General features: G+C 43.7%; 1 long non-coding RNA gene across 1 annotated transcript in view; it reads left to right on the top strand.

Moving 5' to 3' along the window:
• Positions 1-15,198, top strand: part of LOC132537022 (uncharacterized) — an 84,750-nt gene that overhangs the window by 27,554 nt on the left and 41,998 nt on the right. The window lies entirely within an intron of this gene.

The following is a 15,198-nucleotide window of genomic DNA, read 5'->3' as shown; positions in this document are numbered from 1 at the left end:
CACCTGGTTGGGCACATGTATTACAATGTGCAAGGACCCAGGTTTGAGCCCCCAGTCCCCACCTGCAGGGGGAGGGCTTTGCGAGTGGTGAAGCAGTGCTGCAGGTGTCTCTCTGTCTCTCTCCCTCTCTATTACCCCCTTCCCTCTTGACTTCTGGCTGTCTCTACCCAATAAATAAAGATTAAAAGGACAAAGGGTAGATAGCATAATGGTTATGCAATCACTCTCATGCCTGAGGCTCCAATGACCCAAGTTCAATCCCCTGCCCCACTATAAGCAAGAGCTGAATAATGCTTTGGTAAAAATTACATTAAAGAAATAAAATAAAAGGAAGGGAAATTATTAATAAATGCATTTTTTAATTTTTTTTTAAAAATATTAATTATCTGTAACTCTGATGTTTGACTCCTTCCATGAGGGCTTTGGGGTTTGTGCAGAAAATGACCTAAGAATAAACAAATATTTCTTGGAGCATCAAAAAAGTGCATATTGAGAGAAGACTATCATAATTAAGGCCAACACATTCTTGGTGTCTCCCCTACCTTGAAAGTAATTTGTACCTTGACAATTGTTCCTGATGTATGTTCAACTAAAAACATCTTTGATCTTCTTGTTCCTTTACATGTGGTTTTATCCATAAAATCTTTGATGGAGTTCTGATCAGTGATACACCGGACAGTCTCCCATCTTGAGGTATCTGGGAACATCCCTCCAGACTTCCTCAGACTAGCTATTTGGATGGGTGGGATCTCAGTGTCCTAGCATATGGCTAAGGTTCTCCATCTGAGTAGTAGCCATTGCTTCTTGCATTTAATAAGCAAAGTAGAACTTTGAAAGTCTGTGTTTCCATGGGACTACCTAGTTCCATTCCAGATGGCACATATTCTAACAAAATTACAGATATTAAATACAGGCAAGGGCCTACATGTACCTAGTATAAGCAAGGGACAATTATATACCTCAAAGTAAAAGTGCTTAATAAATAGCCCTTTATGATTAGACTTAGATAGCATAAGCCTGGTATTCTAGTAGAATGTCCTAAAGAAGGCATCATAAATTCTCTAATCACATATTTATTATTTAGGCTTATACACCCTCCTCTCCTACCCCTTACTTCACTTCTCTCAATCACTTTATGTAGTTAATTGAGTATCAAATAACTCAAAAAGAATTTAAGTAAGATATATTCTTCCATCTTTTTAAATCTCTTCTGACAGAGCATCAGCATTATTGTTACCCTTAGGTTAATTTTAGAAGAGACACTATACAACTGGCCAAGAGATATACAGGCAAAAATTACACATCAAGTAAAGGATAACTACTGTCCCAATGACAACCATTATTAGAATCATTAAAAAACGAGGGGGAGATAGCATAATGGTTACGTAATCAGACTCTATGCCTGGGGCTCCAATGACAAAAGATCAACCCCCCATACCACCATAAGCCAAAACTGAGCACTGCTCTGGTATTAAAAAAAAAAAAATCATTAATCAAGTAACTGAAGAAAAACTTGAGGCTAACTAAGACCTCACTAAAATCCTAGGTCTATTTCCTCCCGAACATGAGGCCATATTCCATAAATCCAATACTGGTTTGGATACAACAAATTACACTCAACATGGGGAGAAAGTCTAATCTTATCAGATAAAGGGACTACAAATAAGGGCAAAAGACTAGCTCACTTATCTATGACCTTTTTGGCCACCATTAGGCCATGTTATCATCACCTGGGGTCCTAGACAGGGAATCCTTGAATACCCCATAGATTCTCCCCTAGACCTCTCTCTATTATCACTGGTCATATCTATTAGGAACATCATCATAAGCCCTTCTGTGGGCTTCTCAGGACCATACCTTCACTATGAACTACTCTCCAAAGGGAGGCTGGATTATCCTATTCTGCCACTCAAAGAAGACTGATTCTGAAGTGAATGTATCCTAGAATGTTCTCAGATGTGATTATCAACTGTGAGCTAAGCCTGACAGGGACTTGGAAGTTGCAGAGGCTCTAGTGCTAAACATGAATAAATATGAGCCCCAGGTTAGCTCACTGAGGTAAACAGTTAATTGCATTTATATATTTTTTTGTTAAATTTGCAAGCAACTCTCTACGTTAATCCTGATTTCTAGTACTACTCTCAACTCTGACACCATCTTTTCAGACAATATTGTTAGTCCACCTCCATGTTAGCTCATAAGCTCAAGCAAAGATTACTAAGACATAAGTTCCTAGGAACACTCCTAAAATAGACTTCCTAGCTCCTTGTACCCTAAGCGCTGTACTTTCATCTGCATTATACTTACCTTATGGTTCCTGTTAACTAAACATTTTGTCCTGTTTTCCATCTTACTGACTTTCAGCCACCAAATTGCAGGTGCTACTGTGATTCCATCCTGACTTCCCTGGGAAGATGATCTCACCAATGCTTCCCAGAACTTCACCTCTCCAGAGCCCTACTCTACTAGAACAGTCCAGGGGTAGAGACTGACCGACCAACACCTGCCGGGATAGCTGGAGGGTGCTTCTTCCCGAGCTAGTGCTCTCTGGGTTGGAGAGAACTCAACTGGAGCCGATCTAGGCTGCTGCATGGGAGAGGGATCAGGAACTCATGCTGCACTAACTTCGCAGGAGATACACTCTGGAACTCTCGGAGCTGGAAAGCAATTTCCAAGTGTCTTTAATCAGAAGAGCAGCTGTTTTTACACTCTCTGAGTAGGGTGGAAACAGGATGTGACATAGAGGGTGGAGCGAAAAGTGACTGGTGGAAGATCAGGGTGTGACAAGGAGAGACCTTCTAAGTGGTAATAGGTGTAGGGCTGATCTAGAAAGGAAGTGAAGGTAGGACTACAAAAATAATGGAGAAAAAAATATATACATAGATAAAGATAGATCTTAGATAGACAGGCAGATGGTAAGTAGTAGAATCAGCCCATATCGGTAACATTGGGAGACTGCAGTTTTCAATGCAGGGAATGGGACACAGACCTCTGGTGGTTGAAACAGTATGTAATTATACTCCCATTATCATACAATTTTGTAAATAAGTATTAAGTTGACAATTAAAAAAAAGTCAGGATTTGGCGGTGGTGCACCTAGTTAAGCGCACATATTACTAAGCACAAGGCCCACGCAAGAATCAAGGTTCTGGCAGTCGGGCTGTAGCACAGTGGGTTAAATGCAGGTGGTGCAAACCCAAGGACCTGCATAAGGATTCCAGTTCAAGCCCCCAGCTCCCTACCTTCAGGGGAGTCGCTTCAAGGCAGTAAAACAGGTCTACAGCTATCTCTCTCTCTCCCCGTCTTCCCCGCCTCTCTCCATTTCTCTCTGGCCTATCCAACAACAATGACAACAATAATAACTACAACAATAAAACAACAAAGGCAACAAAAGTGAATAAATAAATTAATTAAATTAAATTAAAGAATCCAGTTTCTAGCCCCCACTCTCCACCTGCAGGGGGGAATGCTTCACAAGTGGCAAGGCAGGTCTACAAGTGTCAATCTTTCTCCCTTTCTATATCCCCTAACCTCTCAATTTTTCTCAGTCCTATTAAATAAAATGGGGGAGGGAATCTGTGTTTACAGAAAAGGAGCTTTCCCATGTGTCTGTATCATCTCTTTGTCATAAATGACAGTTTTAATGCTGGGATTCAGTGCCTGCACCAGAAAGCACCACTGTGGATGTGCCATGGCAAGAAAGGAGTAAGAGGCCCAGAGGTAGTCTGAGCATTAACTACTGTGCCAGGACTGTGGGGCTGCTCACCCATTCACCATGGAACTAAGTGCCTTATGTATCTTGGGACTGAAAGTCTGGAGCTTTAATTCTAGTTCCATCTCTCCAGCCTGACACACTCTCTATTCTTTTGCAATTACCATCTGGATATTTCTGAATGTATCCTGTTATGGCTGGCTTTTCTACCACAGCCTCTGTTTAGATGCTTTAAATAACTAGGTTCAACACTCAGAGTGATCTGATACAGTGCTAAACCCATCCACATTGAGGTGTAAAGATACAACTTACTATCCACAGGCACTACTATATGTATAATTTCATTAAAAAAAATACACACACCATGATGCCAACCTAACTTCCCTGAGCAGACAACTCTACCAATGTGTCCTGGAGCCCCAAATCCCCATATCCCTGCTCTACCAGGAAAAGAGAGAGAGAGGCTGGGAGTATGGATCCACCTGTCAATGCCCATGTCCAGCAGAGAAGCAATTACAGAAGCCAGACCTTCCACCTTCTGCACCCCATAATGATCCTGGGCCCATACTCCAAGAGGAATAAAGAATAGGAAAACTTCCAAGAGAGGGGGTAGTTTGGAGATATCTGGTGTTGGGAATTGTGTGTGGAATTGTACCCCTCTTATCCAATGGACTTGACCTTCATATTTAAAAAGGAGAAAAATACACATAACATTGAGATTCACAGCTACAACATCCTTCTTATCTTACACACCTTCCAATGGCCATAGGCTCCCTGAACTACAGTTCACTAAAAAAAAACTCTGTTTTCCAGTTTTAAGCACTTACTTAAGGAGAAAGACATCCTCTGGCAAAGCAACTCATCTCTCACACAAGCAGTGCTGGTTTAGAAGACCTCACACATCCAAGTTCAGTGTCACAAAGGCAAGCCTGGGGCTCTTCTTGCTGAGTTACTGCCAAGACACAAGGACAACCCCACCCTAACCCCCTTTCAGCTGACCCCTTCACACTGTCCTCAGGATGTCAGTTGTCTCTTCTCACACCATCCAGTTGCATGCCTTGCTGCCTCTGCATTTGCTGCCTATTACTTCTAAAGGATAGTTCTTGCCCAAATGCCCAAATCCACCACAGTCCTCAACCATCCACCTCAGTGTTCTTGTCGCCAAAAAGGAACCCACTGCCAGCAGCTTCTCTCCTCAAGGTGTAAGCTTTCTACTTTTCACAACATCTCAGTGCCCATCTGCCACATGGCTGAGCGGTTTCCTCCCCTAGCAGACTGAGGTCCTGCTTTCATGGGGTCAAATCTTGGAAAACAACAGTCCCTGCAGGTTCTGGCAGGTTCACTGACCTCGCCTTCACAGGAACGAATACTTAGGAGACAGGATTTCAAGTGCATGAATGAGCACCACCACATCTGTAAACTGGACAGAGCCAGGTTGTCTCTACCAGGCAGGGAGAAGCCTGTCTGCCTACCTTGTCTACAGCATCTTCTCTGGGCTTGCTTCTCCCCAGCGCTGAGCTGGCCTGGCTAAGGCTGCACTTCTGTCCCAAGGCCCTGCTGAACATGGTCACTGCGGGCTGTGGATTGAGGGAAAAGTTGTCTCTGGGTGAGGATGAGCGTGAGCATGAGCTGGGAGTATGACCCACGCCAAGGGCAGTGGCGAATCTGCTCTGAGCCCAAGGGGCAGGACAGGGACAGGCGCTGCAGTTCTCCATCACCCTCACATGGAGAAGGGCCCATCTCCACCCAGCGCCCTGAATTTTATTAAGTGCGCTCTTCCTGCATAGTAGGAATAATGATGTTTAAGTGCAAGGAGTCCAGGATTTTCTCTAAAGGCATTTATTTATTTATTTTACCACCAGGATTACCACTAGGACTTGGTACCTGCATGAATGACGAATCCACAGCTGCTAGTGGTCTTATTTTTTAAAAATTTATATTTATTACTTATTTTCAATTTTGTTGCCCTACTAGGGGTCATTTTTGTTTTATTTTTGATAAATATAGAGAGAAATTGAGAAAGTTGAGATTTAAACTCAACAAAAAGAACACAATAAAATGTGGTCAGAATATACAAGTAGGTGACTCTCTAGAGATACCCCTGGCCCACAGACATAGGCAGAAATGCTCCAGTTCACTCATCATCAGAAATGTGCAAATCAAAACCACTTTGAGATACCCCCTCACACCTTTGATACGGACTCCATCAGTAAAACAACAGAAGGTAAGTGTTGGAGAGGATGTGGAGAGAGGGGAACACTACTGCACTGCCTGTGGGATGCAAACTGGTGAACTGAGTATGGAGAATCCTTAAGCAAATAAAAAAGGAAATACCACATGACACAGCAATTCCACTCTTTGGCATACACCCAAAAGACAGAAAAGCACTGGTTCAGAGGGATTTGTGCACCCCCATGTTCACAGCTGCTTTAGTCACAATAGCAAAGATCTGGAAACAACCAAAATGTCCTTCTGACAGATGCTTAGATGAAAAAAAGAGTATTATGCAGTAATCAAAAAGGATGGCGTTTTGTCCTTGAGATAAAGTGGCTGAAACTGGAGAAGATGATGCTCAGTGAAGCAAGTTAGGAGTAAGGACAACTACAGAATGGTTTCACTCATATGTGGCATAGTGAGTCTACATGTGTGGGAAAAAACAAACAAACTGTGAGCCTATTTCTAAGACTGTGTGAGCACTCTAGTGGTTTATCTATGGGTGTGCGGATGGGGACACAGACTAAATGTTTACTAATAAGAGGCTTCAATAACCCCACTAACTCCTGCCCAACTAGACACCCTCCCCCACCACCAGTGGGTTCTCTCTTGTGGAGGCTAAACTTTCTTTCCCAGGCACAGCTCTGCTGAAAGATAATAATAACTAAGGCAAACAGACCTTGAGCAGTGGGTCCAAGTCCCACCCCTTAACCTTGCAGCCTCTGCTTCTGGGATGATGCCTTTTGTTCTCCAGCCTGTGCCCTGATATAAGGCTGTACCGCCCCTTTGTCCTGTGCCAGACTTATGAGAAAGATCTGAGACCCTGGCTCAAGCATAAATAAAAGGCTCCTTTCCTCCTACACCCACCTCGGCTTCAGTCATCTTGATTATAAATAGTGTTCCTCAGCAACCTCACTCTTGTTCAATCCACAGACCTACAGCACAGCTCTACTGTCATGGGGGACATGGCACAGGGAGGGGCTGGGCTCTGGGATGGGTGGCCGTGATGGCACCTGTGATGCAGCCCACAGAGCTGCAGCCTCACTGCTCATGATGGCTCTACCTGTGCCCACTGTGACAAGGACCACTTGAGAAGCCTCAGACATGGCCAGCCTCAGACTAAGCAGCTTATGCTCTTTCCTCTCCTTCCCTGCTGCTGGACAACTCTGTCCTCAGACAGCCTCCCACTGGGTCCTGAAATGTCGAGGCATGACACCCATGGGAGGAGAGGTAGAAGCCCAGCATTGCCCAGGGGGACTGATGGCCACATGCCTCTGAAGCTCCAGTCGCCATTCCTTCTACAAGGAACATTTCTGAGCCAGAAACTAACTAGGACAGAACTGTCTGTGGGATTGAAAGTTGTTGGCCTGTTAGTCTCTGTGTTCAGAAGCAAGGGTGAGCCGCCACAGATGACCTACTATGAGATTCCGGCCTCTGGCTTTGGGAAACAGGATTATGGCTGGTGTTTTAATTTAAACACTAGGGTGCAGCCCTCTTCATATTTGCCAGGGCCTGGAAGAATGGGTTCAATCTCTGTGAAGGGCTTTGCCTTTATAAAGCTGGAGGCCTATAAAGGAACTGGTCTGACACCAGGACAGCAAGACATGAATCCGACTTGGCTAGTCTAGAGCCAGGTCTGCAACCTCTCTGGGGACAGGGTCATCAGGCATCATTATCAGAGCTGATTATGACTCAGGAAACTCACAGGCCTTCTCCCTGTTTCTTTCCCTCTCTCTATTACACCACACACACACACACACACACACACACACACACACACACACACACACACACCATGCATAAAAATATTGACTTTTCTGTCCAGATACTATGTATTCATTTTCTCATTACTATATTTGTGATAACCAAGAGTACATTTTGCTTAAAGGAAAAGATTTCTTTGAAAGGAAAGAGAAGAAAGAAATAATGAAAGGCAAAGGGGTATAAACTAGTCCTTTCAGTTCCTTTGACACTCAGATACTTAATGCACACACAAAAAAGTGGTGTCTAGAATTTAAATAATAGTACCAGATAAACAAAAAGATAATATAGCTGAGATACCTTTCCTTCCTAGAAAAACTGAAATAACCCTTTTTAGTGAATCTAATATATTGTCTTGATAATGACTTATAATATTACTTATTTATAAATGTATAGATTGTTCATGTAGTACAAGTACAAGTGTGTTATATAGAGGGATATAAGTAGATCTGTAAATTTTTGTACATCTGTTTTCATTCACTTATATTATTACTATCTTAGAATATATTGAGGAAGACTGAGAGCCTAAGGGAAGGAAATAGAATGGTAAGAAAAAGGAGAGAAAATCCTGGAAGACTGACCTTAAAAGAAGACTCAAACTGTGTACAGTGATGCTGGATATGTGTTGATGGATGGATTGGGGATGTTTTTATATTTCTCTAGTATCTCAGGCAATCCAGGAAGTGATGCAGTAAGTGTATGTATTAGGCATGGACTCTATTCTGAGACTGGGATGAGGTAGGATTCAGATTCCCATTAGAAAGAAACTCTCTGTTTCATCCCACAGTGCCTAACCATGAATACCTGCTTCAGAACGAGGATATTTTGAAAGAAGACAGGGATGTTTTTGACCAGTTTCTTTTTTTTTAATTTCTTTGGAGCCATTTTCTCCATACCATTCTAATACTCTCCCATCAAAAATTATATATTGAATAACCATATTAGCTTGCTATGTAGTATGACCAGACTAGGATGTCTAGTTAAATAATTTTATTATTCTGACTTTTTTCTTTTTTTTTTTTAACCACCAGGGTTATTGCTGGGGCTCATGCCTGCACTATGATTCCATTGCTCTCCGCAGTCATTTTTTCCTTTTCTAATTTGCCACGCCAGAGAGATATAGAGATGGGGACAGAAGGATAAAGGCAGACATCAGCAGCACTGCTCCACCACTTGGGAGGTGTTCTCCACTCCCTCCCCCACCCAGGAATAGGGTCCAGGGACTTAAAACAAGGTCCTGCCCCTGGCTCCTATGTGTGTGCTACCAGGTGCACCACTGTCAGGCCCCTGGTGACTCTTAAAACAAATACTGTCCATTAAAAGGCAGAAGCCTGACAGACAGTATGTGACACAGTGCCCTCTCTGCTTTCAGTCTTTGCTCATAGAGTCATCCTTGATGTAGGACTGTATGTAAAGGAAACATTTCCATGGTGAGGTACATCATTCGCCTCCTGGACTTAAGACTGGTTGGGCTTTCTTCCTTCTCTCCTTCTATAATGCTCTCAACTAGAAAGTGGGCCTGGTGGCCTCCTGGCTCTCCACCTCCTGTCAGCACACAGGTATCAAAGAATGTCCACAACTCATTTGCCAATGGATTCATTCTTTCAAAAATGGTTTTACGAGGATAACATTGCTTTTGTGTATGGACACGCACACACACACACACACTTATGCTCCTGGAAATAGTGTGTCTGTGACAGTATCCATGTGGATATCCTACAGTGATATTTACTGTTTAGAATTATATAATTAGATGACCACTTCATGAAATAGGGGCAATGCTTGTGGAATATCTATTTTTTTCCAATAAAAGCCTGGGAGTCTATAGTTATCTCAAAAGGAAAAGATTAAAAGACTCAAAGCTGTAGGTGCAACTGGCTTCAGAGGGTCACTCTGTCAACTCTCAGTTATGACACTGACCTTTGACCACTGACATCACAGCCAAGGGTACTTGGCTACAGCGGAATCTTCAGTCTCAGAGACTGAGCTGAACAGTGCACACAGTGCTGTGCCCAGCTTTCTCTTTCGCATCAAGGAGTGAAGAGTAGAGGATGTCTGCGTCTACCAGAAACTCTTCCAGGCTTTCGGGGTGTCTGTGCTGGCTGCCCTGCTTAAGGTAGAGTCTGTTCACATGCCCTGTGTGACCAGCAGAGGAGGAGGAGGGTGGTCCCAGGAGGTGCTCTGTGTGATTCCCACTAACAGGATCCTCAGCTTCAGCTCTGGTCTCATCAACAATTACTTGTGCTCATGAGATTCCCTTCTGCTGATGCCAGAGAGCAGGCTTGACCTGTTAGGATCTGAGTCCTGTGGGCTTACTATGGGCACAGCTAAGGAATAGCTTAGTACTTCTTTGAGTTGAGAAACATTTGAATGTTTGGTTTATTCTCGGCTGATCATGGGATTCCTGCCCCCCTCAACCCCAAAGTGATGACTGACTTAAAGAAGATTAGAGTCAGTTTTTCAGAATCCTGTTATCTAAGTGTGTATGTTAACCTGAGACCACAGTGGAATGACTTCTTCACACTCTTGGATCTATGCAATCTGACCCCTATAGGTCACACATAGATCTGTTTAAAATTATTTTTATTAGAAAGGAATAGAGAGAGAACAAAAAAGAAGAGAAAAGAAGCAGAGAGAAATGAAAAGGGGGAGAGGAATGGGTAGGGAGAGAGGCAGAGTCACTGAGGCAAAAACTGCAAATGATACTTGGGGTTGATTATGTTCAGCAACACTCTAGACACTGTGCTGCCTTCAGGCCTTGGCCCTGTGTCCCTGAGTTGGTTCTTTGAAACATTTCTCATCCTCTCTCCTTTGACCTCTTAGTGTCCCTTACATTTTTTTATCCTTATATTGGGGGTCAGTGTTAATTCACTACAGTGTGATTTGTTGACAACAGGGTGTCTTGCACAATACTCTCACCCCCACTGAGGTCCTCTCCCAGCACCAAGCACCAGGGCCCCAATACCTCACTCCCCCTAACTCCCTCTCAGTGTCTCCTTTCTACCATGTCCTGAGATTCTGCTACTTCCTTGTTCCCTGACACAGAAATGACAGGCCATGTGCCCTGTCCTTGAAGCTTCCCTCCATTACCACCAGCCCTGAGTGACCTCAACTCTCACAGGAGCTCTGTCTAGCTCAAGACTCCTGAATTGGGTTGCTGAGCCCTTCTGGGGAACTAGACTCCTCTGTAATGCTCTGTGAGTGCTGACATCAGCAGAAGCCCTTGTTCCACCTGCCAGTGACAAACTGCCCTGTGGGTCTGCTTTGTTGCAGCTCTTCTGTGGAGGAGGGTAGTCCAGAAGAGAAGAACCTAGTGTTGCCTCATGGCCATATCCATTTCTTCGGCTCTGGCAAATTCCAGAAGGGTCGGAGGTGGCAGAAAAGGCAACTGATCTTATATTCCAACGTTTTGCTCATCTCCAACACAAAGTATATACCTGCTCAACCTGAAGTTGGTGTAATGCAACAAAGTAAAAAACTCTGGGGTGGAGGACTGGGGGGGGAATACAGGTCCTGGAAAAGGATGGCAGAGGACCTAGTGGGGGTTATATTATTATGGGGGAAACTCTCAGGGAAAACTGAGAAATATTATATATGTACAAACTATTGTAGTTACTGTCGACTATACATTAATCCCCCAATAAAAAATGACTAAAAGCAAGAAACACACCCATCATCTCCTCAGGAGAAACCCAGATGCTCGCAGATCGCTGGGATACAAGCTTACAGTGCTGTGCTCTATTCCCTCCCAGGTACAAGAGTCACTTCCGAATCAAGTACTTGGTGCCCCTGATGGACATGAGGGTGGAACCCAACATAAAGAAAGCCGCGAGAACCCGCACATCACTGGTCCTGGGCTGGGCTGACCACAGCTTCATGGTGTCTTTTCAGTAAGACTGCAGCCAGGCCCTGCCTATCTCTTCATGACTCTCAGGGGGAGCACAGCTCCATCTGGGGGCCTCTTAGCCACAGGTGCTCTGACCCCCACAAGTACAGCTGTGTGCTCTCCATTGTCCTCCAATGGCTCTGATTCAGGCAAACACATGTAGCTGCTAAGATCTCTGCAAGTAGGGACCCAGGGATTGAAACCAGGTCCTTGTGCATGGTAGCATGTGCAGTTAACCACCAGCACCACCAACTGACCCCAAACCCAATTTCTCCTCCATTTAGAAGATTTCCTTGTCAACCCAGCAAACTGTTAAAGAGCAGGGGCCCTCAGCACCCAGTGACCAGGACAGGCCTCCTGGATCACACAGTCCCACCAATAACAATCAATGATGCTGTTTATACTGGCTGGCATTATAATATGTTTGTGTGAATTTTGTGCATTTTAACTTTTTTTCTTCCCTTCTCTTGGATTTCAGATCAGTTGAGAAGATGGAGCAATGGTACAACAAGCTTTATGAGTATGTCCTTATTTCACGTATTTCAAATCTTCAAGTTCTCAGAATGCAGAGTCCTAGCAGTCAATGCCCATCGCTCTTTTCCCCCTTCTCTCCACGCGGTGATGGGAGCTAACATCACCCTGCACCATGTATTAAATGGCCCTGACTTAAGGGCAGATTTCTTCACGGGCTGGTTCTCAAAGGAAATGTACCTGCCAGCCCTACAGCCCAGGGAGGTTCTGGCCTGGACGCCAGGCAGGAAAGCTGCCAGGAGGATGGGATCTGCAGCCCTGGTCTCAGAGACCTGACACCATAGACATGTTTTCTTGGATCTGTCTCATTCTCTGGAAATACATTTGCATACTGTTTCTCTTATTAGATCTTGCATATATCTTCAAAAAGTTGGTATGTTGAAAAAGCATTGAAAAATGCTGAAATGATTAGCCAAACACAAGTCATTTGAAAATAGTTTAACAGATCATTTCTCCTTCTCTCTTTTGGGTCACTGTGGAATCCATTAGAAAAATTTACACTGCCGTTCTCGACTACCTGTACACCATCCTAGAGGAGGCAGAAGGCAACTGTGTGAGTGTTTCTAACACTAGAACTCACATCCCATGTTCCTGCTTTACATAGAAAGTGGTCTACAGATGAGGGAAGAATCCAACACTTACCATCCAGAAAGATGTGTTTTCCTATTTACACACATCTCTATAGACACAAAAAAAGGGAGTCGAGACTATATGCAACATTCTCTTGCACATAGAGTGGTTTGCATTGCTCCCTGTGGATTATTTCCCCCTGGAATGGGTGACTCTACTAATTAAAGAGAAAATAACAAGCTCAGTTTTCTTTATGTTACTGGATCAAAAGCAAGCTAGGAGGGACCAGGCAGTGGTGTACCTGGTAGAGTGCACATGTTACCATGCAAGACGACCTGGGTTCAAGTCTCTGAGTCCTACTTGTGGCAGGGGGAGCTTCATGAGTGGTGAGACAGTACTGCAGGTGTCTCTCTACTTCTATGCCCCTTTCTCCCCCTTCTTCTTCCCCTTTATCAAATAAAATGAAAAAAGAAGACAATGACAGCCAGGAGCTGTGGAGTCATGATGTAGCCACCAAGCCCAGTGGCAAAAGAAAGTACTTTGAGTATCATTTGTTTTCTGGAATTGCAGTACAATAGCTACGACATTTACTATGGGGATCTAAGACATTCTCTTACCCACATTTTCAGTAGTGACTGCATAATGGTTAATAAGCTTATACAACTATAGGGGTAGAGTTCCATGCTCACCCCACTCCAAAGCCCTGTGTTTCCCATAAGAGATAAACCCATAGTTGTCATAAAACTTGAGATAGCTTGGCACTTCCATTAGGGGAGAGGGGCTGGAGGTGATTATGTTTAATGAATTGAGGAGGTGAGAGCTACTAGGTGGTTTCACACATTTAGGAATATAAAGAAATGAGTCATGTGAACTTGAACAAAGTAATTCGGAGTATCTTCTTCAATTTGTAAATGTACTTCTTTCACTAAGTTAGAATCTTTCAGTCATGTGACCTTGGATATTTTTTCTTTCCCATCTTAAATCTTTCCCCATTTTCAGGTATGGACACCATCTTCTCCCCTTGGAGTTCTTTTGTTTGTTTTACTATTGATAAATACACAAAGAAATTGAGTGGGGAGGTGAGATAAAGAAGGAAAGAGACAGAGTCACCTAGAGCACTGCTTAACTACTCATGAAGTTTTTCCATTACAGGTGGGGCCTAAGTGTTGAATGTGGTCCTTGTCCATGGTAATGTGTGTACTTAACTAGGTATACTGCCTTGCCTGGCCCTGAGGAGGGTTCTTTCTTCCTTTCTCTCTTTCTTTCTTTTTTCCAGAGCACTGATCAGCTTTGACTTATGGCTTATAGTGGTCTGGGGGATTGAACCAGGGACTTTGGAGCCTCAGGCATGACAGTCTCTTTGCATAAACATTATGCTAAGAGGTCCCACTATGTTATTCTCATGAGATCCCACTTACTGATATACTAGACCTATGGATTCTGTCTGCATGTCCCTTGGAAACTGTGTGCTCTTTTTACAATTATTTATTTCATTAGGATGGGATCATTTTTAATGATCTATCACAAACCAATTCCTCCTTAATTTCTCATCTTCATTAACAGCTTAGTATGTCAATAAGGCTTTCTGGCAGGGCAGTGGCACCCAATCCTTGGTTCTAGCACTTGGTAAGGTGTGTGCCGAACCAGCTGCACAACTGCCTAGCCCTCTTTTTTTATTTCTTCTTTTGCATAATTTGAAAATCTGCATCATATCAGGGTTGGCCTTCACTCTGCAGCATTGATGCCATTTTCCTGCTTCTTCATACACCAGCCAATGCTTCTCACGTGGAGGGGGCAGTTCAAAGCATTTGATTAGATAGTTGACATTTTAAATTAAAAAATATTTAATCAGCTGGGAGTTACCTGTGTGTATATCCCGAGTCTAGAGAGAAAGCAGGAAGAAATCCACATATCCTTGTCAACACACTTCTAAACATGCACTGAAAATCCAAGGATTCACTAAAATCTACAGTGTTGACTCTAAACCAGTCACTCCCAGGGGTCAAGTAGCTTTGTTACTGGACACAGGGCTCTCTCTCTCTCTAGGGAAACTAAGCTGCTGGGAATGTGTTCTTCCACTCCTCACTCCAAAGGCTTATTGTGACCCTGACTTCTTTCTCTCCCAGGAGTTTGAGGAACCTGATCAGGGGTCTGTGAGTTCCAGGATGGAAGAAGCCACAGAGCCACCTGCAGGTGAGTGTCAGGGCAATCTACAAAGAGGCTGACTGGAGTAAGACATTAACTGAAAGGCTCAGGGAAAATGGTTTCCAGCTTAGCTTCAATACCTTCTGACAGGGAAAAGTGCAGGCAATAGGCCTCCATGCATTCAACAGACACTGACCAACTCACTGCTCTGTAACAGGCTCTAATGACAGTCCTTGCTTCTTTACTTCTCTGTGGCAGACAGGACTGCTCTATAGAGCTCTTTCTCATGAGGAATTCATTGCATTCCAGGCACAGGAATGTATAAGAGCATCTTCCTCTTTACTTTGTCAACTCTTTTCTTGGGCACATGCTAGGGCAG

The sequence above is a fragment of the Erinaceus europaeus genome, chromosome 2, assembly GCF_950295315.1.
Source record: "Erinaceus europaeus chromosome 2, mEriEur2.1, whole genome shotgun sequence".
Lineage (NCBI taxonomy): Eukaryota > Metazoa > Chordata > Mammalia > Eulipotyphla > Erinaceidae > Erinaceus > Erinaceus europaeus.
This window is presented reverse-complemented; position numbering and strand designations above follow the sequence as displayed.